This window comes from Neovison vison, chromosome 8 (assembly GCF_020171115.1).
Source record: "Neovison vison isolate M4711 chromosome 8, ASM_NN_V1, whole genome shotgun sequence".
Taxonomy (NCBI): Eukaryota; Metazoa; Chordata; class Mammalia; order Carnivora; family Mustelidae; genus Neogale; species Neogale vison.
In genome coordinates, this window is record NC_058098.1 from 71,221,046 (window position 1) to 71,247,870 (window position 26,825).

The window sequence follows — 26,825 nt, forward strand, 5'->3', positions numbered from 1 at the left end:
AGTCCGCAAAAGTTATGTACCATCAGCATTTATGTAGCGTTCTTGAAGTTACAAGCTATTAGAGATTAGTAGTTGCAGGAAGACAAGGGTGTGTGGGGGGGGTGTGTGGGTGTGGCCATAAAAGAGCAGGGAGAGGGATCCTTGTGGTGGTACAACTATACTGCCTCTTGACTGTATCATGTCAATATCCTGTTTGTGGTGTTATAGCTGAGTTTTACAATATGTTACTACTGGGGGACACTGGATGATGGGTACATGGGATCTGTCCATATTATTTCTTAGAGCTATACATTGAACTATCTCAAAATGTGAAATTTCATTTAAAAAAGTGATTCCAGTGTCTTTTCTGTGTAGGGGCGCAAAGCCACCTTGGAACTAGTCTTTTTTGTTTTGGGGAAGTTGCTTGTAAGACTCCCTTTGTTACAGAGAAGAAAGACTGTAGGCCCTTCTTGTACTACTGGAAGATTGACTGCCCTCTCCTTTTATATGTAGATCCTGGTAGTAAAGCCTTCTCCTTTGCAGAACTAAAGGGCATTCTGAAATATGGAAGGTCGTGGTACACCCAACCCTACTGTCTGATGTAGCTTCTGAATGTAGCTGCTAGACCACGGTCCACTGGCAGCAAAGAACACCAAAGCTTCTCTGAGGTCTCAATAGGGGCCACAGGGACTGAGGCCGGAAGATGTCTTGGACCCAGACAAGTCCGTGCAGCAATGCAATATGGGAACAATGAAGAGATCATTACAGAGATACTGTAATGCAAAGAGGTCAACCTGGGAAGCAGGCTGTGGGCAACACAGGCTGTGAGCCTGCAGCAGGGGGCAAGTTCTGGTGGTCTGCACAGGACCGCCTTCAATAGTGATGTCAATCAGCATTTGTAATAATTTGAGTCAAAAACCTCTAGAGGAGAATAATGAATTTTCTGCTAATGAGACCAACCGTGAGCTAGGAAGATAGATTTGAAGAATCAGAGAGATGATTGGGGAATAAAATTCTCCTTTACTCTTTAAGGTTCTTTTGGCTGATCTAAGAATTAAACTGACATGGGACAGATTAACAGGAAAACATTAAATTTAATTACATACATACTGGGGCTCCCTAAGGATCTGAGGCCCACGGGCAGTCAGGCAATTGAGACTTCTCTGCCATCCAGAGCTAAGGAGGTGGGGGTGGGGGTCTGGGTCTTGAAAAGGAAGGAAGGTAATGCACAGAAGATGAAAAAGAATAAATGTCTGGTAAACTAATATTTGCTGTGGCGCCCAGAAATAGTGGCGCATGGAGAGGAACTGTAACAAACAGATTTTGCTAGGTTCTTCCCTATCTACCTCCCCAGTTCATATACTGTTCATGTAGTTATCTACATGATAGCTTCCTTCCTGGAGCAGGTCCTCCATCTAAATTCTTCAAGGCAGTTAAGGGGAAGGTCAAAGTTTCCTCCCGACCCTTCTCTTTCTTAAAATTAATCAGCCTGGGACACCTGGGTGGCTCAGTCGGTTAAGCATCTGTCTTTGGCTCAGGTCATGATCCCAGGAGTCCTGCATTGGGCTCTTTGTTCAGTGGGAAGCCTGCTTCTCCCTGTGCCTGCCTTTTCCCCTGCTGGGGCTCTCTCTCTCTCTCTCTGGCAAATAAATAAATAAAATCTTAAACAACAGCAACAAAACAACAACAACAACGAAAAACAGCCAAAGGGCACTTGGGTGGCTCAGTTAGTTAGGGGGCTGGCTCTTGGTTTCAACTCAGGTTGTGATCTCAGGGTCATGAGATCAAGCCCCTGCACTGGGCTCCATGTGCCGCAGGGAGTCTCTTGGGGGATTCTTTCTCCCTCTCTCTGTCTCTGCCCCTCCCTCCATGCACATGTACATTCTCTCTCTTAAATAAATAAATCTTTTAAAAAAAAATACTGAGCCTGAAATATTCCTCATGCCAAAGAGACACATTCTATGGGAAATTTTGCTCCCCTACAAGATCGAAGTGATGTAGTTGTATCTGAGCCTCCACTCAGAACTGAATTCTATCCATTTCAGGAGTCTGAAATATGAAGGATGGTATCCACTCACCACAGCCCTGAGTTCAGCAGCTCTGGAAATTTGCGACTGATTGTAAGCAGTCTCAAAGCAGAAGCTTCTCTTGGCTTCTTGACCATCTCTGGAACATTGCCTCTGCCTGCCATTTTCTCTCTCTCCTGCTATCCTGTTCAAAATTCCAGGTGGATTCTCTTCAGGAGCAGACTGGCATGGAATAGTGCTGGACCAGAGTCTGCCATGCCTGCTGCCCCAAACATTAGTCATCTTAGGTCTGTACCTTTGGAACAGTTAGGGAAGCCATTCAAGACACTGATAGCTGCGTTCTAAACAGGCGAGGTGTATTAGAGGTGTATTAGGCCTCACAAGACAGATACCCCATCTGAATGAGGAGTGCTTGGGGCTGTCATTCTCACAGGCATTTGAGGACTGGAAAACAGGCAGTGGGAAAGCCCCCTGGGGCCTGGACTGGGGAGGTTAGGAACAAGACCTTCCCTGCCGCCTCCCAGGGAGCCTTCCTTGAGCTCTGTACCCTGCTTCCACATAGTTCCTCTGCTCCTCAGTGGCCTCGCCTGGTATGTAACTTGGTCTTACCATGGACTGAGTGGGAGCATGAGCTGGGTGATCACCTGGTAGCCTTCCTTCTGCCATGGGAAGCTTGTGTCCATAGATTGATTCTCTTTCTCAGACCAGTCATCTGGATCCTGGACAGTCTGGATCCTGGCAGTCTCCTGTGTGTATTTTGAGGAAACCTCACAGAATTTTCCCACTTCCCTGTTCCAGATTTTCTTCTGCAGAAGAAATTGGAGTTTCTTTTGTGTGAAGCCCTCTCCAGACAAGGCCTTGGTGCTAGGAAGGGGGATGGACAGATTCTAGTGCAGCCCTCTAAGAAGCTAATCCCTAAAAAAGGCAATACAAGGTAGTTTGTGAGAAGCCACACAAGAGAGATCTCCCTCTGGAACCATGGGTGTTGAAGGGAGGAGAGCTGACTAGTGTTTCAACTGATGAGCACCATCTGAATGGTGGGCCATGTAAGAGCCGTGGGTCCAGTCCAGGGAGGTCAGGCTAAGTCAGGGTCCCCAAAGAAGTCAACGATGGGGTAGACTTGGATTTGCCTGCAGAGAAAGGGAATGACCCCAAAGGTGTTTAACACCCAGCTTTAAAACTTTGAGTCTTCCCAGTGTCAAAGCAATTCTCAAAACTTTGGATTTAAGAACAAGATTCGTTCAGATATAAAATGGACATTGGGCTAAAAGATCTCATTCAACTTTTTAATTAATGAGGGAAGAAGTGAGAGGGTAAGGCTGAGGAAAAGAACATTTTTTTTTTTAATTTAAGTTCTTTTCAGTGTAACAGAATTCATTGTTTATGCACCACACCCAGTGCTCCATGCAGGACGTGCCCTCCATAATACCCACCACCAGGCTCCCCCAACCTCCCACCCCCATCCCTTCAAAACCCTCAGATCGTTTTTCAGAGTCCATAGTCTCTAATAATCATCTGCCCCTCCAATTTCCCTCAACTCTCTTCTCCTCTCGATCTCCCCATGTCCTCCGTGTTATTTCTTATGCTCCACAAATATGTGAAACCATATGATGATTGACTCTCTCTGCTTGACTTATTTCACTCAGCATAATCTCTTCCAGTCCTGTCCATGTTGATACAAAAGTTGGGTTATTCATCCTTTCTGATGGAGGCATAATACTCCATAGTGTATATGGACCACATCTTCCTTATCCATTCGTCCATTGAAGGGCATCTTGATTCTTTCCACAGTTTGGCGACCATGGCCATTGCTGCTATGAACATTGGGGTACAGATGGCCCTTCTTTTTTTAAAAGATTTTATTTATTTATTTTACAGAGAGAGAGAGAGAGAGATCACAAGTAAGCAGGGAGGCAGGCAGAGAGAGAGAGCAGGAAGCAGGCTCCCCACTGAGCAGAGAGCTGATGTGGGGCTCAATCCCAGGACCCTGGGATCATGACCTGAGTCGAAGGCAGAGGCTTTAACCCACTGAGTCACTCAGGCACCCCCAGATGGCCATTGTTTTCACTACATCTGTATCTTTGGGGTAAATACCCAATAGTGCAATTGCAGGGTCATAGGGAAGCTCTATTTTTAATTTCTTAAGGAATCCCCACACTGTTCTCCAAATTGGCTGCACCAACTTGCATTTCCACCAACAGTGTAAAAGGGTTCCCCTTTCTCCACATCCTCTCCAACACACGTTGTTTCCTGTCGTGCTAATTTTGGCCGTTCTAACTGGTGTAAGGTGGTATCTCAATTTGGTTTTAATTTATATCTCCCTGATGGCTAGTGATGATGAACCTTTTCTCATGTGTCTGATAGCTATTTGTATGTCTTCATTGGAGAAGTGTCTGTTCATGTCTTCTGCCCATTTTGTTAAAAAGAACATTTTAGAGGTCAGGGCAGACAAGGTAGAGAGGGGAGGGTGGTGGGTATGGCTATAAAAAAGCAAGATGAGGGATTTTGTGCTGATGGATCTGTTCTGCATCAATGTCAAAACCTTGGTGGTAATAGTGTGTTCTAGTTTTACAAGATGTTACCATTGGGAGAAACTGGGGATTGAGTATGTGTGAGGCGAACGTGATAACCACTACACTACGGAACCGAAACACGGGATTGAGTATGTGGAATCTGTTATTTCTTACAATTGCATGTGAATCTACAGTTTTCTCAAAATATGAAGTTGGATATTTATAGACAGTTTAATTAAGGTTAGAATAAGATTGCTGCGTTATATATGAAAATGGGTTAATGTCCCACAGGGCAATAAATGGCAACCATTGTGGTTATCTTTTCTCCCAGATGAAAATCATATCCATCTCTACTAGATACAAATCTTCAGGTCAACGTGCAATTTCACAGAATATGAGTCCTTAATTAATAGTAAGTAATTTAGCAAAGCCAAACAATGGTACATTCTTTTTAAAAATTAATCTTTAGGGGGCGCCTGGGTAGCTCAGTGGGTTAAGCCTCTGCCTTCGGTTCAGGTCATGATCTTGGGGTCCTGGGATCGAGCCCCGCATTGGGCTTTCTGCTCAGCAGGGAGTCTGCTTCCCCCTCTATCACTCTACTTGCCTCTCTGCCTACTTGTGATCTCTGTCTGTCAAATAAATAAATAAAATCTTTAAAAATAAATAAAAATTAATCTTTAGGAATGCCTGGCTGGCTCAATGAGCATAGCATGCAACATTGATTTTTGGGATTGTGGATTCAAGCCCCATGTTGGGTGTGGAGATTACTTAAAAATAATATCTTTTTAAAAATAATAATTAATCTTTTTTTAAAGATTTTATTTATTTGGGGTCCCTGGGTGACTCAGTTGTTGAGCATCTGCCTTCAGTTCAGGTCATGGTCCCTGGGTCCTGGGATCGAGTGGACCCTCCATCGGGCTCCTTGCTCAGTGGAGAATCTGCCTCTCCCTTTCCTCCCTGCTTGTGCTCTCTCTTGCTATCTCTGTTGCTATCTCTATCTCCCTCTCTCTCTCAAATAAATAAAGTACTTTTTAAAAATATTTTATTTATTTATTTATTTATTTATTTGAGAGAGACAGAGAGAGAGAGAGCATGAGCAGGGAGAGCAGTAGAGGGAGACTCCCTGCTGAGCAGGGATTTTTTTTTTTTTTTTTCCCCCAACTTCATCCCCAAGTTACTGGGACCATGACCTGAGCTAAAGGCAGACACTTAACCAACTGAGCCACCCAGGCAGCCCCAAAATAATTAATCTTTAAAAGCACATACAATCATAAGGAAAGAAAAACTTTTACTCTAACCTCTTCAGTTTAGTCACTGGGGGCCTGTAAATTTAACTTGCAAATGACAGATTGGGAAGGAAAAAGCATTTTTATTCATGTACAAATGTGGGATTTCATAGAAATATGTGACTCAAAGAGGTGGTTAGAATTTGGGGCTTAGATGCCATCCTAATAGAAGAAGGGATGAGGAGAAAGGGCCTTTATGAAGAGACAAATGACTTTTACGAAAGATAAACGGACGCTCAGGAGAATAAAGAGGAGATAGATGAGATCTATTCGTGACAATGCCTATTTAGGTGATTTCTTATCCCTGATTGCAAACTTCTGGAGGAGAGGATTTATGACAGTTGATTTTTAGGGGGAGGCTCTGCTTTTAGGCAGATAAGAGAAGCTCAGAAAACACACACAAGAAACTTATAATGATATATTCTAGATCCCTTCACAGTCATCTTCTTGGCTTTATATGGGTTCCAAATATGTATTTTAACACCAAGTACGCTTGGATTCCCTGCAGCTCCAGCCTTCTAGGACTGCCCACCTCCCCTCGCGTTGCCTAGTTATTATGGGCCCACCCCCGGCCCCCGACATGTCCCACTCTCTGCTCCCACCTCCAGTCGTCACAGCCCCAGGCTTCTCACCCTATCTTCATCCACCGGTAACCCTCCTCAGCTGAAGTCTGATGGTACGGCCGGGTGCCAATACGCCCAGGAGAGAGAAACAGACATACTTTTCCCTTACTCTCTCAAAAGAAAGGTAGTACCAATTCAGCAAAATTTCATGCATTGCTCAGCTTCCATTGAGACTGTCATTACACAGAAATCCTTCCCTCATTCCACCCCCCCTCTCTCTTTCTTCTTCCCCAGCTGGTTCAGGAGAGGGCACCGGGTTCTCCATCCTGCCCTGCATGACTCTGGGCATCCTCCTCATTTCTTCCCAGGCTTGCCTACTCACAGTCAGCTCTCCTAAGCATCTGTGCCAGCACCAGCATAAAGCCTTCTGGGGTAGAGCAGCAAAGACCCAGCCTTGGGATCAAAGACAATCCGTTAGGGAAATTAATCTGTCAAGTAACTGCTGCCTCTATTTTTTATTAAAACAAACTTGGTTGGGAGTGGGGAAGCTGTCCCTGGACATCTCTTCCAGACAAGCATACTGTCTCCATCTTGTTTCTGAGATTCAAGTGTCTTCTTTTTGAGAAAAGGAACTTCCAGCCAAAGTTTTTTATCCTCAGCATCCCTGCTACCCAAAAGGTCTCAGCTGTACTATATCTGACCCTCCCCGACTATGGAAGGAGGAGAAGGCAGGGTGGGAGACCCAAGGGTTAGCCCCCTGCTGGCTGAGTCCCTGCACTCGAGCCACTCTGCACTCAGGAACTCGGAAGGCACAACTTTCTACCTAGATTTTGCTCAGGGCCTGGTAAACAATAGGTGCTCATTAAAGAATGCAGGTACACCTTAAAGATTATCTTCCCACTCAGGTCTCTCAGCATCCACCTTTTACATGGTCCCCCCCCAAATAAATGACCACTCTCTTTTATTCAGGAAAAAGTTTTCCTGAATATTTGTGGTGTCCCTACCTGGGTCTAAAAATTTGACTAACAAAGACAAATTTAAAAAATTGTTTAATAGAAATTTCATGACACAGGAGGACATAAGGAAATGAAGACCCAAAGAAACAGACCTGAGTATTTTTCTGCTAGGTTTGAGGAAGAGTGGGCAGTCGTGAAAGAATCTAGTAGGTCAGAGAGAATGAGCTCAATGTAGTAAACTGGGGAAAACTTAATGAGGTCTGTATTAGGATTTTTCTTGGCATCTCTTTGTCTTCAGAGACAAGTATGTCCCATTCCCCCAATATAAGGAAGCCACTCCTCACATGAGTGTTTTACGATCCATTTCAGGGGAGAAAGGTGTCATTTTTGCCAACTCGTTTAGCTTAAAATATCAAATATGTCAAGTTGCTATATAGAACCCAAGCAGTGGTTTCCTTATGTAGGAAAATTACAGTTTGAACACTTCAAATATATTTAGGTTATTGTATGTCTATTATACATCAACAGGCTGTTGGTTCTGTTTTTATTTTTTAAGATTTTATATAATTATTTGACAAAGAGAGTAAGAGAGCACAAGGAGGGGAAACAGCAGAGGGAGAAGGAGACTCCCTGCTGAGTAGGGAGCCCGATGTGGGGCTCCATCCCAGGAACCTGGGATTATGACCAAAGCCAAAGGCAAACATCTAACCACCTGAGCCATCCAAGTGCCCCAAGAAAGCTGTTTTTAAAAAATAAGTGCCTGAACATTTATCTGCATTCATTAGCCACCTTTCAGAGAACTCACAACCTGGACTCTGCCCATTTAAATACTGTCCTATACCCCATCCCATTATAGTTTTCCTGCTTTTCTCTATTAAATGTTTTTACTTTTATGGGTATAGTAGATGGTATACATTTTTATGTATATGGTATAAATTTTACTTGACTTAATAAAACTTGCTAATCTTTCTGAGAAAGTATGTTTTCAAAAAGTTAAAAACAGTGGCACCTGGGTGGCTCAGTTGTTGAGCATCTACCTTCACTTCAGGTCATGATCACAGAGTCCTAGGATTGAGCCCTGCATTGAGCTCCCTGCTCAGTGGGGAGTCTGCTTTTCTCTCTCCCTCTGCCCCTTCCCTCCATGCTCTCTCTCTCTCTCTCTTGCTCTCTGCACTCTCTCTCAAATAAATAAATAAAATCTAAAAAAAAAAAGGGCAAAAACAAAATTGGAGAGAGTCAAGTCTTTAGAGTGGTGAAGATAAAGAATGTTTGTAAAAGTTTGCTAATTTAGATATAAAACTGGTTAATATCCTACATTCAGGGGCACATCGTGGCTCAGTCAGTTAAGTGTCTGCCTTCAGCTCAAGTCATGATCTCAGGGTCCTGGGATCAAGCCCCACATTGGGCTTTATAAATCTTTACAATAATATAATATAGTAATAATATATGTTATAAAATATGTACTATATAATATAATGATATGATAATATAATAATAATAATAATAAAGAAGGAGAAGAAAAAGAATATCCTGCATTCAGCTAGCATGATTCAGAAAGGAAAAATAGTAATGATCCCTTTTCCTTAGTTCCAAGTTTTTGAAACATTTTTCTTAACATGCCTTCAGTCACCTAAAGGTTTTGTTTCTTCTTCTTTTTTTTTTAACATAAAAGATTTTATTTCTTAATTTGAAAGAAAGAGTGAGCATGAGTGGGGAGGTGCAGAGGGAGAGGGAGAATCAGACTCCCCACTGAATGAGAAGCCCAATGCGGGGTTTGATCCCAGGACCCGAAGATCATGACCTGAACCAAAAGCAGAGCCACCTAGCACTCTGTTTCTTTTTTGTTGTTATTTTGTTTTATTTTAAAATTTTACTGATCGGCCCCCAAACTTTGGAACTGCCGGCTCTGGGAAATTCTTTGGGTTTTTTTGTTTGTTTGGGTTTTTTGTTTTGTTTTTAGAAAACAAAAGTGCTAATTTAAGAAAGATTAAAGTGTTTACAGAAGTATTTTCCACTCATTCAATACAAAAATAGCTTTACTGTATCCCTTGGAAACAATATCAGTTCTTACAACTTTGATAACCTACTTTTTGGGATAGAGAGAGATGAATGAGAAAATGACGCTGCTTCTATCAGCTGAGTCTTTTCAAGAAGCAGCTTTCTAATATCTTCATCTTGAATTGTGATTTCTGCCTTAAGTTTGTCCTGCTCAGGCAGCTCATGCTGGCTTGGACCCCAATTTAAGGGATTTAATGGCAAAATCCTACAGAAATAGGACCCCAGAGGCTGGTGATGGGATAAGACACGGGGAGCAAGCAAGGAGAAGGTCCAGAAAGAAAGGTAGGGTTTAGGCCACTGTAATAATGAGGCCCAGGCTCACAATCCAGGACTGCTCAAGTAAGATCTTTAAGAGGGCAGGAGACAATTTTATTGAACCAGAAGCATGGAGCTTTCAAAGCAGCCAATTGGGCTTAGAGAATTTAAAAGGAAAGCATTGCATTTAAGGACCTAGTGCTTCCTAGATAACTGAGGGTAGAGCAAAAAAAAAAAAAAAGGGTAGCCCTTTCTCTGCCTCCACGTCATTATGGCCCCAAGTGGGTGGAGTACTAAGAGCATAACCCACTGGACTGATACTTTAACTCTCGTAGTGTTGGGTCCGTTATCAAAGGAACGAGACTGAGACAAATCACGCAAAGCCTTATTCTATGCCAAGCATTAGAAGTTAGACTGACCGGCCAGGGAAATGAGGCTGAGACAAAGTAAAAGTTATGTAAAGCTTTATTCTATGCCAAGCATTAGAAGTCAGACTGACAGGCCAGGGCCGCCTCCGAAGAGAGCAACGCCCCTTGGTCTTACAGCTAGTTTTTTTTTTTTTTTGTCTGTTTGTTTGTTTGTTGTTTTTTTTTTTTTAAGATTATTTATTTATTTATTTGACACAGAGAGAGAAAGACCACAAGTAGTCAGAGACACAGGCAGAGAGAGAGAAAGGGAAGCAGGCTCCCCGCTGAGCAGAGAGCCCAATGCTGGCTCGATCCCAGGACCCTGGGATCATGACCTGAGCCGAAGGCAGAGGCTTTAACCCACTGAGCCACCCAGGCGCCCCTACAGGCTAGTTTTTATATAGGGCACAATCGCAGACATCTATATATGTGGCTTTGGCTGATTGGATATCTCCTACCTGTGTGTTTTAGTAACAGTTACCTGGAACAGATACCAGTAACTGTTGAGGTGTTTATTAAACAACAAAATGGCCTTATTTTAGGTATGTGTTTTAGTAATAGTTACCTGGAACCGATATAAACAAAATGGCCTTATTTTAGGTGTGTGTTTTTGTAACAGTTACCTGGAACTGATATCAATAACTGTTGAAGCATTTATTAAACAACAAAATGTCTACCTAGGCAACATGGAGTCACTGTGGCTAAGTAGGCTCAGGCAGGCCCTAGGGGGTTAACAAGTTTTAACGTGGAATCAACCCCAACAGTAGGTGGTGCATCTGCATGTACCTAGGGCCTTCTGAGATGACCCTTGTGGCCATAAGAGTAGCTCATGATGCACTTTCAGACACTGTACCAGGCTAGTAGTGCTGTTATGACTGGATAGGATAGTGGTGACCTCTTCCTCTTCCTCTGCTGTCCCTGTATGGTAGCTGCTCCCCATCTGTGGCTGCTGAGCACTTGAAATGTGGCTAGTCCAAGTAGAGATGGATTTATTTTGTTTTGTTTTGTTTTTGGAAGAAGTCATTGAGTTTATTGGGGAAGCCCAAGGGGAGCTGAAGCACACACGCACATGCACACACACATGTGACACACACACATGACACACACACATTCACACACACAGATACGCACATCCAAGGCATTGCTGCTCTAGAGGATGACACTGTCTGCTGAGAGTTACAGATTTCAGAATCAGGTATGGACCTCAGGGGTTTAAGGGGGCCCGGGCTGAAGGGATTAACCTAGTGTTCCAGGTGCCCATGTGGCCCTCTCCTCCCCATGCTGGGTCTGGCCATTTGGGATTATCTATATTCTCATATGAGTCTGCATCTTCCTCATGATTGGGACCAGGCTGTGCCTGAATGGAGCGGAGCTGGGGGTTGCATACAAGCTCCTTCTCATATCCTCGTAGGCCTAGGAGCCAAGAGAGGTGGGCCCCCTCTTGTGTCCCAAGCTGACCCATGGGGGCTCAGGAAGTCTACTGGTTGGACCAGCTCTTCATCCTCATGGTCATAAGACTCAGCTGCCCTGGAGAAGGACTCTGCATCCTCAGGGTTCTCTGAGCCGCTACCATCCTGGGAGAGTTGGTTCTGCTCACAGTTGGGATCATTCTCGTAGAACTCACTGTCCAGCTCCTCATACATGCCCCCTTCTTCTTCTGGGCCTGCCTGCAACTCTAGAACTTTATCAGACTGAGATGGCACCGGAGGAATTGACATAATAAATTTTACTATATAAAATTTACTATATAAAATTTTACTATATAAAATTTACTTCCCCAAATTTGTTACCCCCTGGAAGGTCAAAGTCCTTTGTCTTGCCACTCTACTACAAATTTATTGTCCTTTTGTTAAGAGGCTGAATAAGTCCACTAACCAACCCCTTGAGTTACTCATCACTGAGGTTTCTCCTACATGGTACGCATCACACGTGTTAGTAAACTGCTTGTTTTGTCCTATTGATCTCTCTTTTGCCAGTCTCATTTATAAGGCTGCAGCCAATGAACGTGAGATGAACAGAGGAAAGAGAATATTTCTTCTCTGACATTGCTGACTTCTCATGGGACCAGGGCAAGTCCCTTCAGTTCCCTGGGTCCCACCTTCCCCACTTTCCAAATGACACAGCCTGAGTGAGATCCACATGAACATCCCTTCCGACATAAGGGCTCTGTTTGCTTGAAGAGAGAAGGAGAGAATGGGGCTTTTATTATTACATTGCTTTTATTTGGTGATCCTGTGTCCTTCATTTAGAAGCACTACTGCAGCAGGAGCAGCAAGCCTAACCCTCCAACCCTGGGCCAGAATTGTGACTTTCAGACACTGTATCTCATCCAGAAAAAGTTGGTGCTGCCATGTGGTTGCCCACTTCATTCCTTCTCTCTCCATCAACATTAATTCAACCAACTTATATTGAGTGCCTGATCTGTGCCAGGTACCGGGATACAAAGATGAGGACACTCTGGCCTGCTTGTGCACTCATCCACCCATTGGGATATGACCCATCCCACCAGCAGACAACTGTAATGCAAGGTGGATAATTTGGTGAAATATCTCTTCCTGGGGAATGGGGCAGTAGAAACAATGCATTGGCTAAGGGTCCGGGAAGGTCTTCTGCAGGAGGAACTGCCCACGTCTTTTAGGGCAGGTGGGAGTCAGCCAGCTGAAGAGAAATGGGAGCTGGAAGCATTCCAGGTGCCAAAAACAGCTTGAGCAAATACCCAGAAAGCCAGCACAGCTGGATATGGGACAGAATTACAAGTTGTTCAGTCATTAGAGCTTAAAATCCAGTGGAGGGAGAGGAGCTGTAGATGTGGGCAGGAGCCTCCACCCCAGGGCAGGCTAAGAATTCTTAAGGCATCCAGCTTTGCTTCCGGTTTCATTTTCCAGCCTCCTTCCTTCCTCCTTCTTGGTTCAGTGAAGGTGCTAATTCCTGTTTGTAGCCTCTTTCACACTTCAACTTCTGTTGTCTCTCAGAACCTATCCCTACCCCTTTAAATCGTCTTCTGTGATTCATTCACCTGTGGATTCCTGAACCCTGGGGGCTTTCCACAAGCCAGGAAATTAGGTCTAAGTGACTGGGAATAGTCCTATGCTCTGGGATTTGGGATGGTAGTATCTGTCCTGGTGGTTTTATCCATCATTGCTTCATCTGGATTTGTAAGTTATTCCAGCAAACCCTGGCTGCTCTGCAGGAAATGTTCCAAATAATTATTATTTCTGCAGGAATTACCTTTTAAAAATATATGTGCTTCTTAAAAAGATTGGTTATTGGGGCGCCTGGATGGCTCAGTCGGTTAAGCATCTGACTCTTGGTTTCAGCTCAGGTTGTGATTTCCAGGTCATAAGAACCCTTCATTGCACTCCATGCTGGGCGTGGAGCCTGCTTAGGATTCTCCCTCTCCCTCTACCCCTTCTCTCCACCCACTCTCTCCCTCTCAAAAAAGTTAAAAAAAAAAAAAAAGATTGGTTATTGTGCAAATAATTTTGACTGCCTTTTGCAGCTAGTTTTCTCCCCCAGCAGGACGTACGTATAATTTTAGGTAGAAGTAGAAAGGGACAAAAAGTATTACTATTTAAAGATTTTACTTATTTATTTCACAGAGAGAGAGAAAGAGAGAGAGAGAGACCATGTACACACAAGCAGGGGGAGTGGCAAGCAGAGGGAGAGGGAGAAGTAGATGCCCACTGAGCAGGGAGCCCAAAGCGAGACTTAATTTCAGGACCCTGGGATCATGACCCAAGTTGAAGGTAGACACTTAACCAACTGAGCCACCTGGGTACCCAATAATCATCATTATTATTTAGTATTTTTATTTGTTTGTTTATTTTTTAAGTAGACAGCCCAGCATGGAACCCAGTGAGGGGCTTGAACTCATGACTCTTAGATCAAGAGTTGGTTGCTTAATGGACTGAGCCACCCAGGCACCCCAAAAAATATATTATGATTCTGTAATTATAAGTCTAGTTTTAATAATAGACCTACTTCAGAGAATTTCAGTCTTCTTACAGCATGCTCTGGACACAAAGAGTAAACACACTGGATTCTAGCAGGATTTGGGCTATATATTTCCAGGATTCTGGTGGGTGACTGTCTCAGGACTGAGACATATTCCCCACTTGGAAAAGTAGAGCTATGGACAGATCTGCTGATATGAAAAGTGTACAGACAGATGGGGCACAACCAGCATAATCATTCAGACACTATTAGTCCATGATGATTCCATTTTCTGTGGCAACTCAGCTTCCTTCTGGGGTTGCCCTCACCTGAAAGCCTATTGTGCCCACAACCACAGCCAAGGCTTCACTATGGCTAGAAACCACAACACCATCAACAGTCATAGAAACTGGCTGGTGGTTTTCTCCACTTTTGGGGTTTCCCATGGCCAACCAAGGGATGGACCAAACAACCATCCTCAGTGCCCATAAGTTGACCTTCTATTTTCTTGTTCTTTTGTCATTATTATTACTTTTTCCCAGGAGGAAAGGAAAAGGATCTACCTACTAATACTGAATTGTGTCCTCCTCCTAAATACTTTACAAGATAATTAAGGTTCAATGAGGTCATAAGAGTGGACCCCAAACCATAAAGCTTGTGTCCTTATAAGAAGAGGAAGAAATGGGGCACCTGGGTGGCTCAGTCTCGGGTGTTTGCCTTCAGCTCGAGTCATGATCCCAGGGTCCAAGGATCAAGTCCCGCATCAGGCTCCCTGCTTGGCGGGAAGCCTATTTCTCCCTATCCCACTCACCCTACTTGTATTTATCTCGCTGTGTCTCTCTATCAAATTAAAAAAAAAAAACTTAAAAAATAGAAGAGGAAGAAATAGCAGAGTGCTCTCTCTCTACCAGGTGAGAACACAGCAAGATGGCTAGTGTCTGCAAGACAGAGAGAGAGGGCGCCTGGGTGGCTCAGTGGGTTAAGCCGCTGCCTTCGGCTCAGGTCATGATCTCGGGGTCCTGGGATCGAGTCCCGCATCGGGCTCTCTGCGCAGCAGGGAGCCTGCTTCCTCCTCTCTCTCTCTGCCTGCCTCTCTGCCTACTTGTGATCTCTCTGTGTCAAATAAATAAATAAAATCTTTAAAAAAAAAAAAAAAAAAGACAGAGAGAGAGAGAGCCCTCACCCGGAACTGAATCAGCTACACATTGATCTTGGACTTCCTAGCCTCTAGAACTGTGAGAAAACTAATTTCTTCTGTTTAAGCCTTTCAATTACAACAGCCTGAGTAGACTAATGCAGGGCCATGCATTCATTCTTTGCCCATCTATTGCATATATTTTTTTAAAGATTTTATGTATTTATTTGTCAGAGACAGAGGGAGAGAGAGCGAGCGAGCACAGGCAGACAGAGAGGGAGGCAGAGGCGGAGGGAGAAGCAGGCTCCCTGTGGAGCAAGGAGCCCGATGTGGGACTCGATCCCAGGATTCTGGGATCATGACCTGAGCCGAAGGCAGCTGCTTAACCAACTGAGTCACCCAGGCTTCGCTATTGCATATTTTTTATGAGACTCTATGAGGGCTAGCCTTGCAGTTGACAGATATGGGTTTAGTTTTATAGGGCAGGGAAAATCTTTTTCCCTACACTCCTAGGTTCTATGGCTGGAGCCCTGGAAATCAAACTGACAAAGGACAGTTTGACAAGAAAAAAAGGGGGGGAGGTGCCTGGGTGGCTCAGTGGGTTAAAGCTTCTGCCTTCAGCTCAGGTCATGATCCCAGGGTCCTCGGATTGAGCCCCGCATCAGGCTCCCTACTTGGCAGGGAGCCTGCTTCCCCCTCTCTCTTTCTTCCTATTTGTGGTCTCTGTCTGTCAAATAAATAAATAAAATCTTTTTTAAAAAAGGCAAGAAAAAAAAACAATTTATTAAGTCATGTAGAAAGCATATACATGGGCAAAACTCAGTGATGAGTAAATCGAAGGTTAGAACTTGGGGCTTATATACCATCTTAACTAAGAAAAATAAAAGTGTAGAGAAGTGACAGCAAAAAAAGGGAGGTAGGCTTTTAGAGGTGGCAAACTATGGGAAGATAAATATATGAAAGGAAGCTAATAGAAGATAAGAGGTTTTTTTTTTTTTTAAAGAAATGCCTTTTTTTAAAAAAAAAACAATTTTATTTATTTATTTGAGAAAGAGAGAGAACATGAGCAGTGGAGAGAAGGAGAAGCAGGCTCCTGTTGAAGAGGGAGCCCTATGTGGGGCTCTTCCCAGGACCCTGGGATCATGACCTGGGCCAAAGGCAGGTGCTTAACCAACTGAGCAACAGAGGTGCCCTAAGAGGTTTTTGTTTTGTTTTGTTTCGTTTTGTTTTAAGTTATTTTAGGGATGCCTGGATGGCTCAGTCAGTTGAGCAGCGGACTCTTGGTTTTGGCTCAGGTCATGATCTCAGGGTCACGAGATCGAGCCCCATGTTGGGCTCTGCACTGGGCATGGAGCCTGCTTGAGATTATCTCGCCGTCTCCTTCTGCCCCTCCACACAATCCCTCCCCTCCCACCTGTGTGCACTGGCACTCGGGGACTCTCACTCTTAAAAACAAAGTTATCTTAGAAAGATTTATTTAGCTTCCGCTTGATGCTTTGGATGCCTTGGGCTGTTAAGAAACTGAGTTGTCTCTGGTGACCAAGAATCTCAGAGTTGTCCTCCTCTTCCTTGTGTGGAAGAGGGGATGCACTTTTTTTTTAAAAAAAGATTTTATTTATTTATTTGACAGAGATCACAAGTAGGCAAAGAGAGAGGAGGAAGCAGGCTCCCTGCTGAGCAGAGAGCCCGATGCGGGACTCGATCCCAGGACCCTGAGATCACGACCTGAGCCGAAGGCAGCGGCTTAACCCACTGAACCACCCAGGCGCCCCGAGGGGATGCACTTTTAAGAATGGAAATTAATATCCTGCCTTCAACTAGCTAGGCAGAGGACAGACAGCATTTTTTGATTTTTTTTTTTTTTTTTGGCATCTGTTGTTTCTTAATTGCCTTCAGCTCAAAATAATCCGTATGCCAAAGTGACATATTTTGGGTTGGCACATTCTGGTTTCCTTCACTCCTGACTCCAACAGCTAAGTGACCTTCACCAGTTTACCTGGCCTTTCTAAGCCTAGAGAGGCTTATAACATGGGTTCAATGAGAGTATTTTCTTCTTCACAGGACTGTGAGGGGGATTAAATGAAATATTGCCTTAAATTCTGACATAATTTTTTATTTTGAGGGGAAGGATGGTGCTGGAGTTAAGAACATGGACTTTGAGGCCACATTGCCTGGGCTTAATCTCAGCTCTGTTGCTGTGTGACCTTGGGCAGATACTTACCCTGTCTGGGCCTCAATTTCTTCATCTGTAAAATAGGCAATATAATTCATAGGGTGTTGAGTTATGAAACAAATAAACATATATAAAGCACTTCCAGCAGGACCTGACCTACAGGAAGTTTTACATAAGTTGTAGCTGTTCCCATGACCCTGGGCTTGGAGAAGGGGGAGTAAAACAGCAGCAGTAGCAGCTTCACAGACCCTTTCTGGCTGAGGTCAGTGGCGTGGACAAGGCCTATCTCTGTGATGAGTGTTCACACGTGCTGTGCTCTCTAGGTGTGACCTTGAACGGCCTCTATATCTCCCTGAGTCTCATTTCTTTCTCTGTAAAGTGTGGTAGCTGGATGACAGGACCTCAGAGCTGGGCTCTTGCATTCACGATTGGGACAGAAGGAGAGGCAGGGACTAAAATGACAAAGCAGAAATCCAGAATGACCTTTTGTAGCACCTTAGAGGTGGACTGGTGAGCAGGACTGCTGTGGCCTGGTGACAGCCACCCACTCAAACTGCCAGGGGAGCTTGGGTGCTCGGGTGAGGGACATGATTTCTGCATTGGATCGGAAGGGATGAGAGGCCCATCCTCACCACACCTTCACACCCCAGACTCCTTGCCAGCATGTAGCATCGACAACTCCTCTTCCTTGCCTTAACAGTCTAGTTTACTGCAGAAGTGTTAAATATTCATATGGAGAAAGGCCTGGGAAGCTTCAGCAAATGCTTCCCAGGGGTTTATTTATGTCAGGGGCTGGAATTTAGGGGAAAATGAACTGCTGCCTCCTCCTGGGAAGCGATGCAGGGAGGAACAGACTCCAACTGGCAGGCAGACATGGTGATGCCTGAGAGTCCACCGAGCCCTGGTTCCCTAAAGGGGGCACTAGGGAACAGCTGACCCTGGGCCACAGGGAGAGGCTGGGCCCCGGGGAGAAGGGTCTTTGGAGACCACATTTCCATGGTGACCTAGAGGATCCAGGGGATAAGTGGGAGGTGGCAGCCTCTGAGGACATAAACCTGCCAGCTGAACCAAATGAGGACTAAGTAATATATTAAGTTGGGAGGACACATCTTTGCTGGTGGTCCCCCTGGGGAAGGGTCTTGGGCCAGGTCGTGGTAGGCGCAATCCTATGGAATAGAATTCAGTTCATTGATTTTACATCATGGCAAGTGCAAAGCCAATTGCTGGGTACGCAACCAAAAATGAAATGCAGCCTATGTTGGCCTAAGGTTGAAAACACACTCCTGGACAAATAAAATACAACTTAGCACTGTGGTGAAAAACAACACACCACACCAAACTAAACGTGCAGTGAGAGAAGAGTGAAGTAATAACACTTGGTGTATCCACACATAGGAACACCAAACAACTGTTGAAAAGAATGAGGCCTTTCTTGGAGCACCTGGGTGGCTCAATCAGTGAAACATGCAACTCTAGATTTCAGCTCTAGATTTCAGGGTCATGATCTCAGCGTTGTGAAGCTGAGCCCTCCGGGCTCTGTGCTGGGCGTGGAGCCTGCTTGGGATTCTCTCTCTCTCCCTCTGCTCTTTGTCCCTCTCTCCCTCTGCTGTTCATCCCCCCTCCCCCCCACAAAAATGAAGGCTTTCTTCGTGTACTGATCTGCGAAGAAGTACAAGACACATGAGGTGGAAAAAGCACTGGATGCAACAGTCCATAGAGCAAGGTACCATTACATAAAAACAAAAAAGATACACATGTGGTATGTGTATATATGTGCACATACTTGCCTATGTATTTATTTCTTGGAAAAAGATGCAAGAAAATTAAAATGGTTCTCTCTTGGGTGGCACTGGATCAATGAGGAAAGAGAACTATAACTTCTCACTTCCACTCCTTTTTATTTCTTTTTTTTTTCTCAAGATTTTATTTATTTATTTGACAGAGGGGAGACAAAGATAGATCACGAGCAGGGTGGAGGGGTAGAGGGAGAAGCATACTCTCCACTGAAAAGGGATCCTGACACAGGACTCAATACCAGGACCCCAGGATCATCGCCTGAGTCAAAGGCAGCTGCCTAACTGACCGAGCCACCCAGACACCCCTCTTTTTCATTTCTTGAATGTTTCGGTCATAAATATTGTCCTCACCTATTTGGGCTACTTTAATAGAATTCCATAGACTGGGTAGCTTATACACAACAGAAATTTATTCTCACTGTTCTAGAGGTTGGGAAGTACTAGGTCAAGACACCAGCAGATTTGGTATCTGGTGAGAGTCTGCTTCCTGGTTCATAAAAGACTGTCTTCTTGCTGTGACCTTGCATGGCAGAAGGGACAAGAAATTTCTCTGGGATGTCATAAGGGCATTAATTGGGGAATTGAGGAGGATGGGGTAACTGGGTGATGGGCATTAAAGAGGGCACATGAGGGGCGCCTGGGTGGCTCAGTGGGTTAAGCCGCTGCCTTTGGCTTAGGTCATGATCTCAGGGTCCTGGGATCGAGTCCCGCATCGGGCTCTCTGCTCAGCAGGGAGCCTGCTTCCTTCTCTCTCTGCCTGCCTCTCCATCTACTTGTGATTTCTCTCTGTCAAATAAATAAATAAAATCTTTAAAAAAAAAAAAAAAAGAAGGCACATGATATAATGAGCACTGGGTTTTGTAGGCAACTGATAAATTACTGAACTCTACATCTGAAATTAATGATATACCATATGTTATGTAATTGAATTTAAATAAAATAAGGTAAAAAGAAAAAAGAAAGAAAAAATATAAGGGTATTAATCCCATTTGCAGGCTCTACCCTTTGGTGTAACCATTTCTTGAAGGCCTCACCATTTAATATCATCACCTTTGCAATTAAAATTTCAACATATGAATTTTGGGGGGCACAAACATTCAGTCCATATCACATATATTAATAATCGTAAAATTGTTTAAAAGATTAAAATAACATGATAAACACAACCACAGAAATGTACACAGAACACATTTTGGGGGTATACAAGCAGGAGTTAGGGGAAGTCTGAGGCTCTAGAAGGATTTACATATGAAATTGAAGGCGTTGGATGGAAATTAAGTTGGGGAAATTTTGTCTTTTTTTTTTTTCTATGATATTGAAAAAGTTGGGAAGGCAGTGACATTTGGAGAAGTCAGGAGGGGAATAGAATAGGTAACTAACTTAATCAGGTGAAAGGTTGTTGATGGCCCCAAAGGCACAACTGAGCCAGAGCACAAATATTTGTAGGAGCATCAGGATGCTGGTTATAGTCCGGGCAAGGAATGCTAGGGCTTCCTATTTTAATCTCTGTAATAACTCTTAGAGATAGGTAGTATCATTTTTGTGTATAGATGAGGAAACTGAGGCACGAAGAAGTTAAGTGACCTCCTGGTAGGTGGTGAAATTGGAACTCAGTTCAAACCTGACAGCAGAGCCTATGCTGTTGCCACAGATCTCTGTAGAGGTGCACTGGAACCCCTTGTCTGGCCATATGCATACACAGATTCCCCACTAAACACTGATCCAGCCTTGACTACACCACCAGCACTATGTCTTCAGGCAAAAGTTCTGATGCAGAGCATTCTTCCTAATATCTCTGCTGCTACTTGTGCTGCTTTTCTTTCTCTTCACTGAACTTAATTCTATCCTCTACTGCAGCCGCCCTCCAATATGAAAAGATAACCATTGCAACCCACTCTCATCTTCTCCAGAACAAACATCTCTACTTCTTGCAACTCTTTGATACGACGTGATTATTTTAAATTGTATTTATTTATTTGACAGAGGGAGAGAGATCACAAGTAGGCAGAGAGGCAGGCAGAGGGAGAAACAGGCTCCCTGCTGAGCAGAAAGCCCAATGCAGGGCTTAATCCCAGGACCCTGAGACCATGACCTGAGCGGAAGGCAGAGGCTTAACCCACTGAGCCACCCAGGCGACCCTGATACAACCTGATTTTATCATCCTGGTCTCTTATATTCAGTGTTCAGCATACAACAAAGAAATTACTACACATTCAAAGAAGAAAACGTGGACTGTAATACAAAGGAAAATCAGTCAATAGAAATAGACCTCAAGGGCACTTCGGTGGCTCAGTGGGTTAAAGCCTCTGCCTTCGTCTCAGGTCATGATCCCAGGGTCCCGGGATCGAGCCCCACATCGGGCTCTCTGCTCAGTGGGGAGCCTCCTCCCCTCCCACTGCTGCCTACCTCTCTGCCTACTTGTGATCTCTGTCTGTCAAATAAATAGATAAAATCTTTTTTAAAAAATTAAAAAATAAACTACAGGGTTGCAGAGATGATGAAATTAGCAGATATACCAGTCAAGGGTGTGATCAGGAAACAGAAACCAGTAATTTGAACAGGGAATATTTAATGTAAATAATTATTAACTATAACAGGAGAGAAACCATAAAGGTAAAAGGCAGGGGTGAAGGGGCTTTCTAAGGAGTATGCTAGTGCTGAAGAAGAAGAACTAAAGAAGAAACAACTTGGGGTGCCCGGGTGGCTCAATGGGTTAAAGCCTCTGCCTTCGGCTCTGGTCATGATCCCAGGGTACTGGGATCAAGCCCCGCATCGGGATCTCTGCTTGGCTGGGAGCCTGTTTCCCCCTCTCTCTGCCTGCCTCTCTGCCTACTTGTGATCTCTATCTGTCAAATAAATGAATAAAATCTTAAAAAAATAAATAAATAAAAAATAAAGAAGAAACAACTTGAGTTGGGGTTCCCTTCCCAAAATCAAGATTCAGATGTAATTTCAATCCACCTAAAGGTAGAAAAATTCTTTGGGGTGCCCAGGTCGGAGCTGGTCCACAATGGGTGGGGGAGTAGGAAATACTTGCCTCCAGGGCTCAAGTGGATCAAAGCTGGTGTGTGGGAATCCAGAGGGAGTCAAGGCATTAGGAACCAACTTAGCAGCAGGGCAGCATGAGGCCTGGATTGCATGGTATCCAGGTCAGGAAGACCATGGGAAGCAACCACCTGGAGTCCAGGTAAGGCCAAGGCCAGTAGATGGGTGCATGGAGGGAGTCAAGATGTAGGGAAGCCACTTGCTGACAGGGCAGCCTAAGGCTTGGTATTCATGTTGTGGACATCAGGAATACTACAGTGAGGTAGTTCAGGGACCAGAGCCAGGCCTGCAAGTTTGCTGAGGGAACCATGTGCTTTGGACATGAGGAGCGCAGTCATACAACAATAGCAAATAAACAAAACAGAAGCAGTGGAATTAAGAGAAGCTCCTTCCTCCTAATAAATCCTTCCAGCTTCTTCTACTTGCAAAAATTAATGTTGTAATTACTGCCAAAGAGATACTTTAAAGGTCTGGTTCATTATTATAGCACAGTTCATTAAAGGTTGATTTAGCACTAAAAGGCAATAAATTGATAATTTCTACAGCAACAAAGGACTTTAAAATAGCTATTATTAATATGTTTAAAGATGTAAAGGAAAAGACAAATATAATGAATAAACAAATAGGAAATCTTAACAGAGACATGGAAACTTTTTTTTTTAAGAGTTTATTTTTAAAGAGTCTCCACACCCAACATGGGGCTCAAACTTATAATCCTGAGATCAAGAGTCATATGTTCTACTAACTGAGCCAGCCAGATGCCCCTGAAATGGAAACTCTTTTTAAAAAGCCAAATAGAATTACATTCACTTCAAGATGGGAAGCAGACAACTGCTTTTTGACAAAGGACTCAGAGTAATTCAAAAGGAAAGGAAATGTTTTCAACAAAATGCACTGTAACAACTGGATAAACATATAGGGGGGAAATTAACTTACCATTGGACTCAAAAAATTAATTTGAGTTGGTTTATGGACCTATAGGGAAAAGCTTAAAGTGTAAAGTGTCTAGAAGAAAGCATAGAAGAAAATCTGCATGCTCTTGGGCTACCCCAAAATTTCTTAGGTAGGACTCAACAGTAACTATAAAGATTGATAAATTGGACTTCACCATAATTAAAACCTTCTGTTCATCAAAATATATCATTAAGAACATGAAAAAGGGGCGCCTGGGTGGCTCAGTGGGTTAAGCTGCTGTCTTTGGCTCAGGTCATGATCTCAGGGTCCTGGGATCGAGTCCCGCATCGGGCTCTCTGCTCAGCCGGGAGCCTGCTTCCCTCTCTCTCTCTCTCTGCCTGCCTCCCCATCTGCTTGTGATCTCTCTCTGTCAAATAAATAAATAAAATCTTAAAAAAATAATAAAAAAAAAGAACATGAAAAAGGAAGTCATGGGCTAGGTTACGTCTGTATCCTACTGTATATTTGTAACTCATATTCTGAGGAAAGATACATCCAGATTCTGTAAAGAATTCAGACATTCAGTTTAAAGAAACATAAGAAATAATGAAAAGACTTGAACAGACACTTCACAGTGGAAGATATTCAGATGGCCAATAAGCACATGAAAAGATATACAGCACCATTAGTCATCAGAGAAGGATAAAACCACAATGCCATATAACATTCTCAGCCACTAGAATGACTAAAACGTAAAAGACTGACAATAAGAAGTGTTAGCACAGATGTAGAGCAACTGGAATGTTCATAACTGCTCATGGGAACCAACCACCATGGAAATGGTTTGGCAATTTTTTATAAAGTTAAATATATACCTGCTCTATGACCCAGCAATGCCACTCCTAGACGTTTACCCAAGATAAATGAAATTACCTGTGGCCAAATGTTCATAGCTACCATACTGCTACTAGCCAAAACCTGGGAACAACCCAACTGTCCTTCAAAAGATCAATGGACAAACAGATTATGGTGTATCCATAGGATTGAATGGTACTCAACATTAAAAAGGAGCAAAATGCACCTGAAACTAATATAACATTGTGTATCAACTCTACATGAACAAAAAAAAATTTTTTAGGGAACAAAATGTTAATACCTAAACCAGTATGGATACATCTCAGAACCAGTATGGTGAGTGAAAGAAGCTAGAGACAACAGAGCATATTGTATGAAACTATCAAATGTGTGTGTTGTTCATAAATTATACTTGAATAAACCTGAGTTTAGAAGAAGGCCTATCGAGCATCTACTAGATGCCGGGTTTGTAAACTGTGAAGAAAGGATAAACAAAGAGGAAATAGTTGAAAATATACAAGGAAAGGAACCCTGGGGAAATGAGAAGGAAGAAGACCCAGAGCCCAGATGGAGGAGTTAGGCATGGTCAGCCCAGAAGTCACAGAGACAGAAGAGGGAGGATGATGAAGAGAGAGCTGGAATGATTGTCAGGCCATGCCTTGGACCCAGCTGAGCCTGACGACCTCAGATCTGTGAGCTCCCTGAGCCTGAGATTTTTCCAGCATTGCTCTATAACCCGGAGGAAGGGACAAGGAGAGGTAGCATGGAAGGAAAAAGTGGTTAGAGTTGAAGGCATTGACAAGTAGTTGAAATGATACATTGGAAGGAAATGAAACCAGGAGGGGAGAAGATAGAGGAAACGGAAGTAGAGGGGGTAGGTGCAGGGGGAACAAAGGAGATCCTTGAGGGGCGAGGAGCCCGTGGTCAGGCCAGATGGGGAGCTGCAGGTGGTGGATCTGCTCCTCTTTCACTTACACAACACTTAAGCTTTCTTTGGCACTGTTCTTCATTTCAATGATTGCTGTAGGTCTTTGATAACCTATTGTGTAGTAATTCAAACTGTCTTATAAAAGGAAGTCTGTGTAGGTTGTCTCCACCTAGTAGAAGGTGAATTCTCATGAGGCTGTTCAGGCAGCATTCTAATCTGCCCACCTCAGCAGCGCAATTGACACTTCCTTTTTTTTTTTTCCTTTTTTTTTTTAGAGGTGTGGAGCATGCTTGTCAGGGGGTGAAGGGACAGAGGGAGAGGGAGAGAGAATCTCAAGCAGGCTCCATGCTCAGGGCAGAGTTGGACGTGAGGCTTAATCTCAGGACCCTGAGATCATGACCTTAGCCAAAATTAAGAGTCAGATGCTTAAGTGACCGAGCCACCCAGGCGCCCCTGACACTCCAGTTTTGGATGCAAAAAGTTCTTGTACCCTTTAGCCAGCAATTTCACTTCTATGAATCTACTCCTTCTGGAGCGTTTTATCCATACGTGCAACAACTTCTGTATAACGCTGCTCCTTTTCAGGCCATTTGCAGCAGTAAGAGAAATAAGTTCACCAGGAGGCTGGTTGAATAAATAAGGGCTCTTCCATGCAATGAAATACCATTGTATCCATGAGAAGAACAGGAGAATTTTTTTTAAAGATTTTTATTCATTTATTTGATAGACAGAGAGAGATCACAAGTAGGCAAAGAGGCAGGCAGAGAGAGAGGGGGAAGCAGGCTCCCCGCTGAGCAGAGAGCCTGACGTGGGGCTTGATCCCAGGACCCCGAGATCATGACCTGAGCCGACCAGGTGTCCCGAACAGGAGAATTTTTTAAGTACTGATATGAATCATCTCAAATGTGTATTGTTTAGTGTGAAAAATAGAAATAGGGGGCCAAACAATGTGTATGGCCTTTCATCATCTGTGTAAAAATAAAAACACACACTTAAAAACTAGAAACTCGTTACTCGTGGGTCAGGTGTGCAGGTTAGAGATGGGAGGAAGACTTGTTTTTCCCGAGACCCTTGTATATGCCCTTTTTATCTTTATGATTTTGTGTCATTTTATCCTTCAAATTTTGCAAAAACGCTCACCTGTTAACCGTCTGTAGAACAGGGGGAGACTTCATTCTAAGGAACGAAGCCTGACTGTTGGAATATTAGGACCTGAGCCTTCCAGGATCCCTCTGCGGTCACTGCACTGCCAATCTTTCAAGCACCTCCTGAAGCTAATGGAAGACATGTCCCAGCTCGAAACAATAGCACTTCAGATGATCGGCCTGTGGAAATGGGACCCACAGCTTCTCTCTGTACGGACACCTCCCCTCGCCATTACCCAGCTACCTAACACCAGGACACAGCGAAGGATCAGAATTTTTTTAATTGCCTCTGCAGTATTATCATAGATGTCGCTGAAGCTCCTGAGGTTCTTTCATCCTCACTGGGACTCACTTCTCCCTGCAGAGTTGGGGTGGAGATTTATTTTAAACTGAAGACATTTGAGATGCAGCAGATGCCAAAAGAAGCCTTTTGGGGGTACCTCTTATCTGACCTAAAGACGGAACCATTTGGAGAGTGAAGTTGTCATAAATCCCCTTCCCCAGGAAGCAGCCCAGTCCCTCGGACCAGAAGAGAAATTGCACAAACACTGTTGCAGTCATCCTACCTTCCATTTGTTTCCCTCAAAGTCCATTTGTCTTCCCTATAAAAGGCCCGTTTGTTCTTCCCATAGAACTCCTTCCCCTTGTTAAGTTAGTATATAAACCCCTATTTCTAGCTTTTCCATGAGCCTGTTCATCTGAATGTTCCCCCATGTGAATAAAACTTGTTTTCTTTCCTCCTGTTAACCTTCTACTGTCGGTGAATTTGCAGGCCCCTGACTCCTGGACCTAAGTTGACACAGGAAATGTTTTTTTCTCCCTTGCCAGGTTTCAGCCATGCTTGGCTAACAGGTTTCCAAGCCCATAGGAGAAAAGA

At 43.8% G+C, this 26,825-nt stretch overlaps 1 long non-coding RNA gene across 1 annotated transcript in view; it reads left to right on the top strand.

The window, feature by feature from the left end:
* Positions 1-26,193, top strand: part of LOC122915695 — a 59,053-nt gene extending 32,860 nt beyond the window's left edge. The window contains exon 3 of the long non-coding RNA XR_006386076.1: positions 25,961-26,193. This is a non-coding gene — a long non-coding RNA (uncharacterized LOC122915695). The remainder of the gene's footprint in view (positions 1-25,960) is intronic.
* Positions 26,194-26,825: the final 632 nt, after the last annotated feature.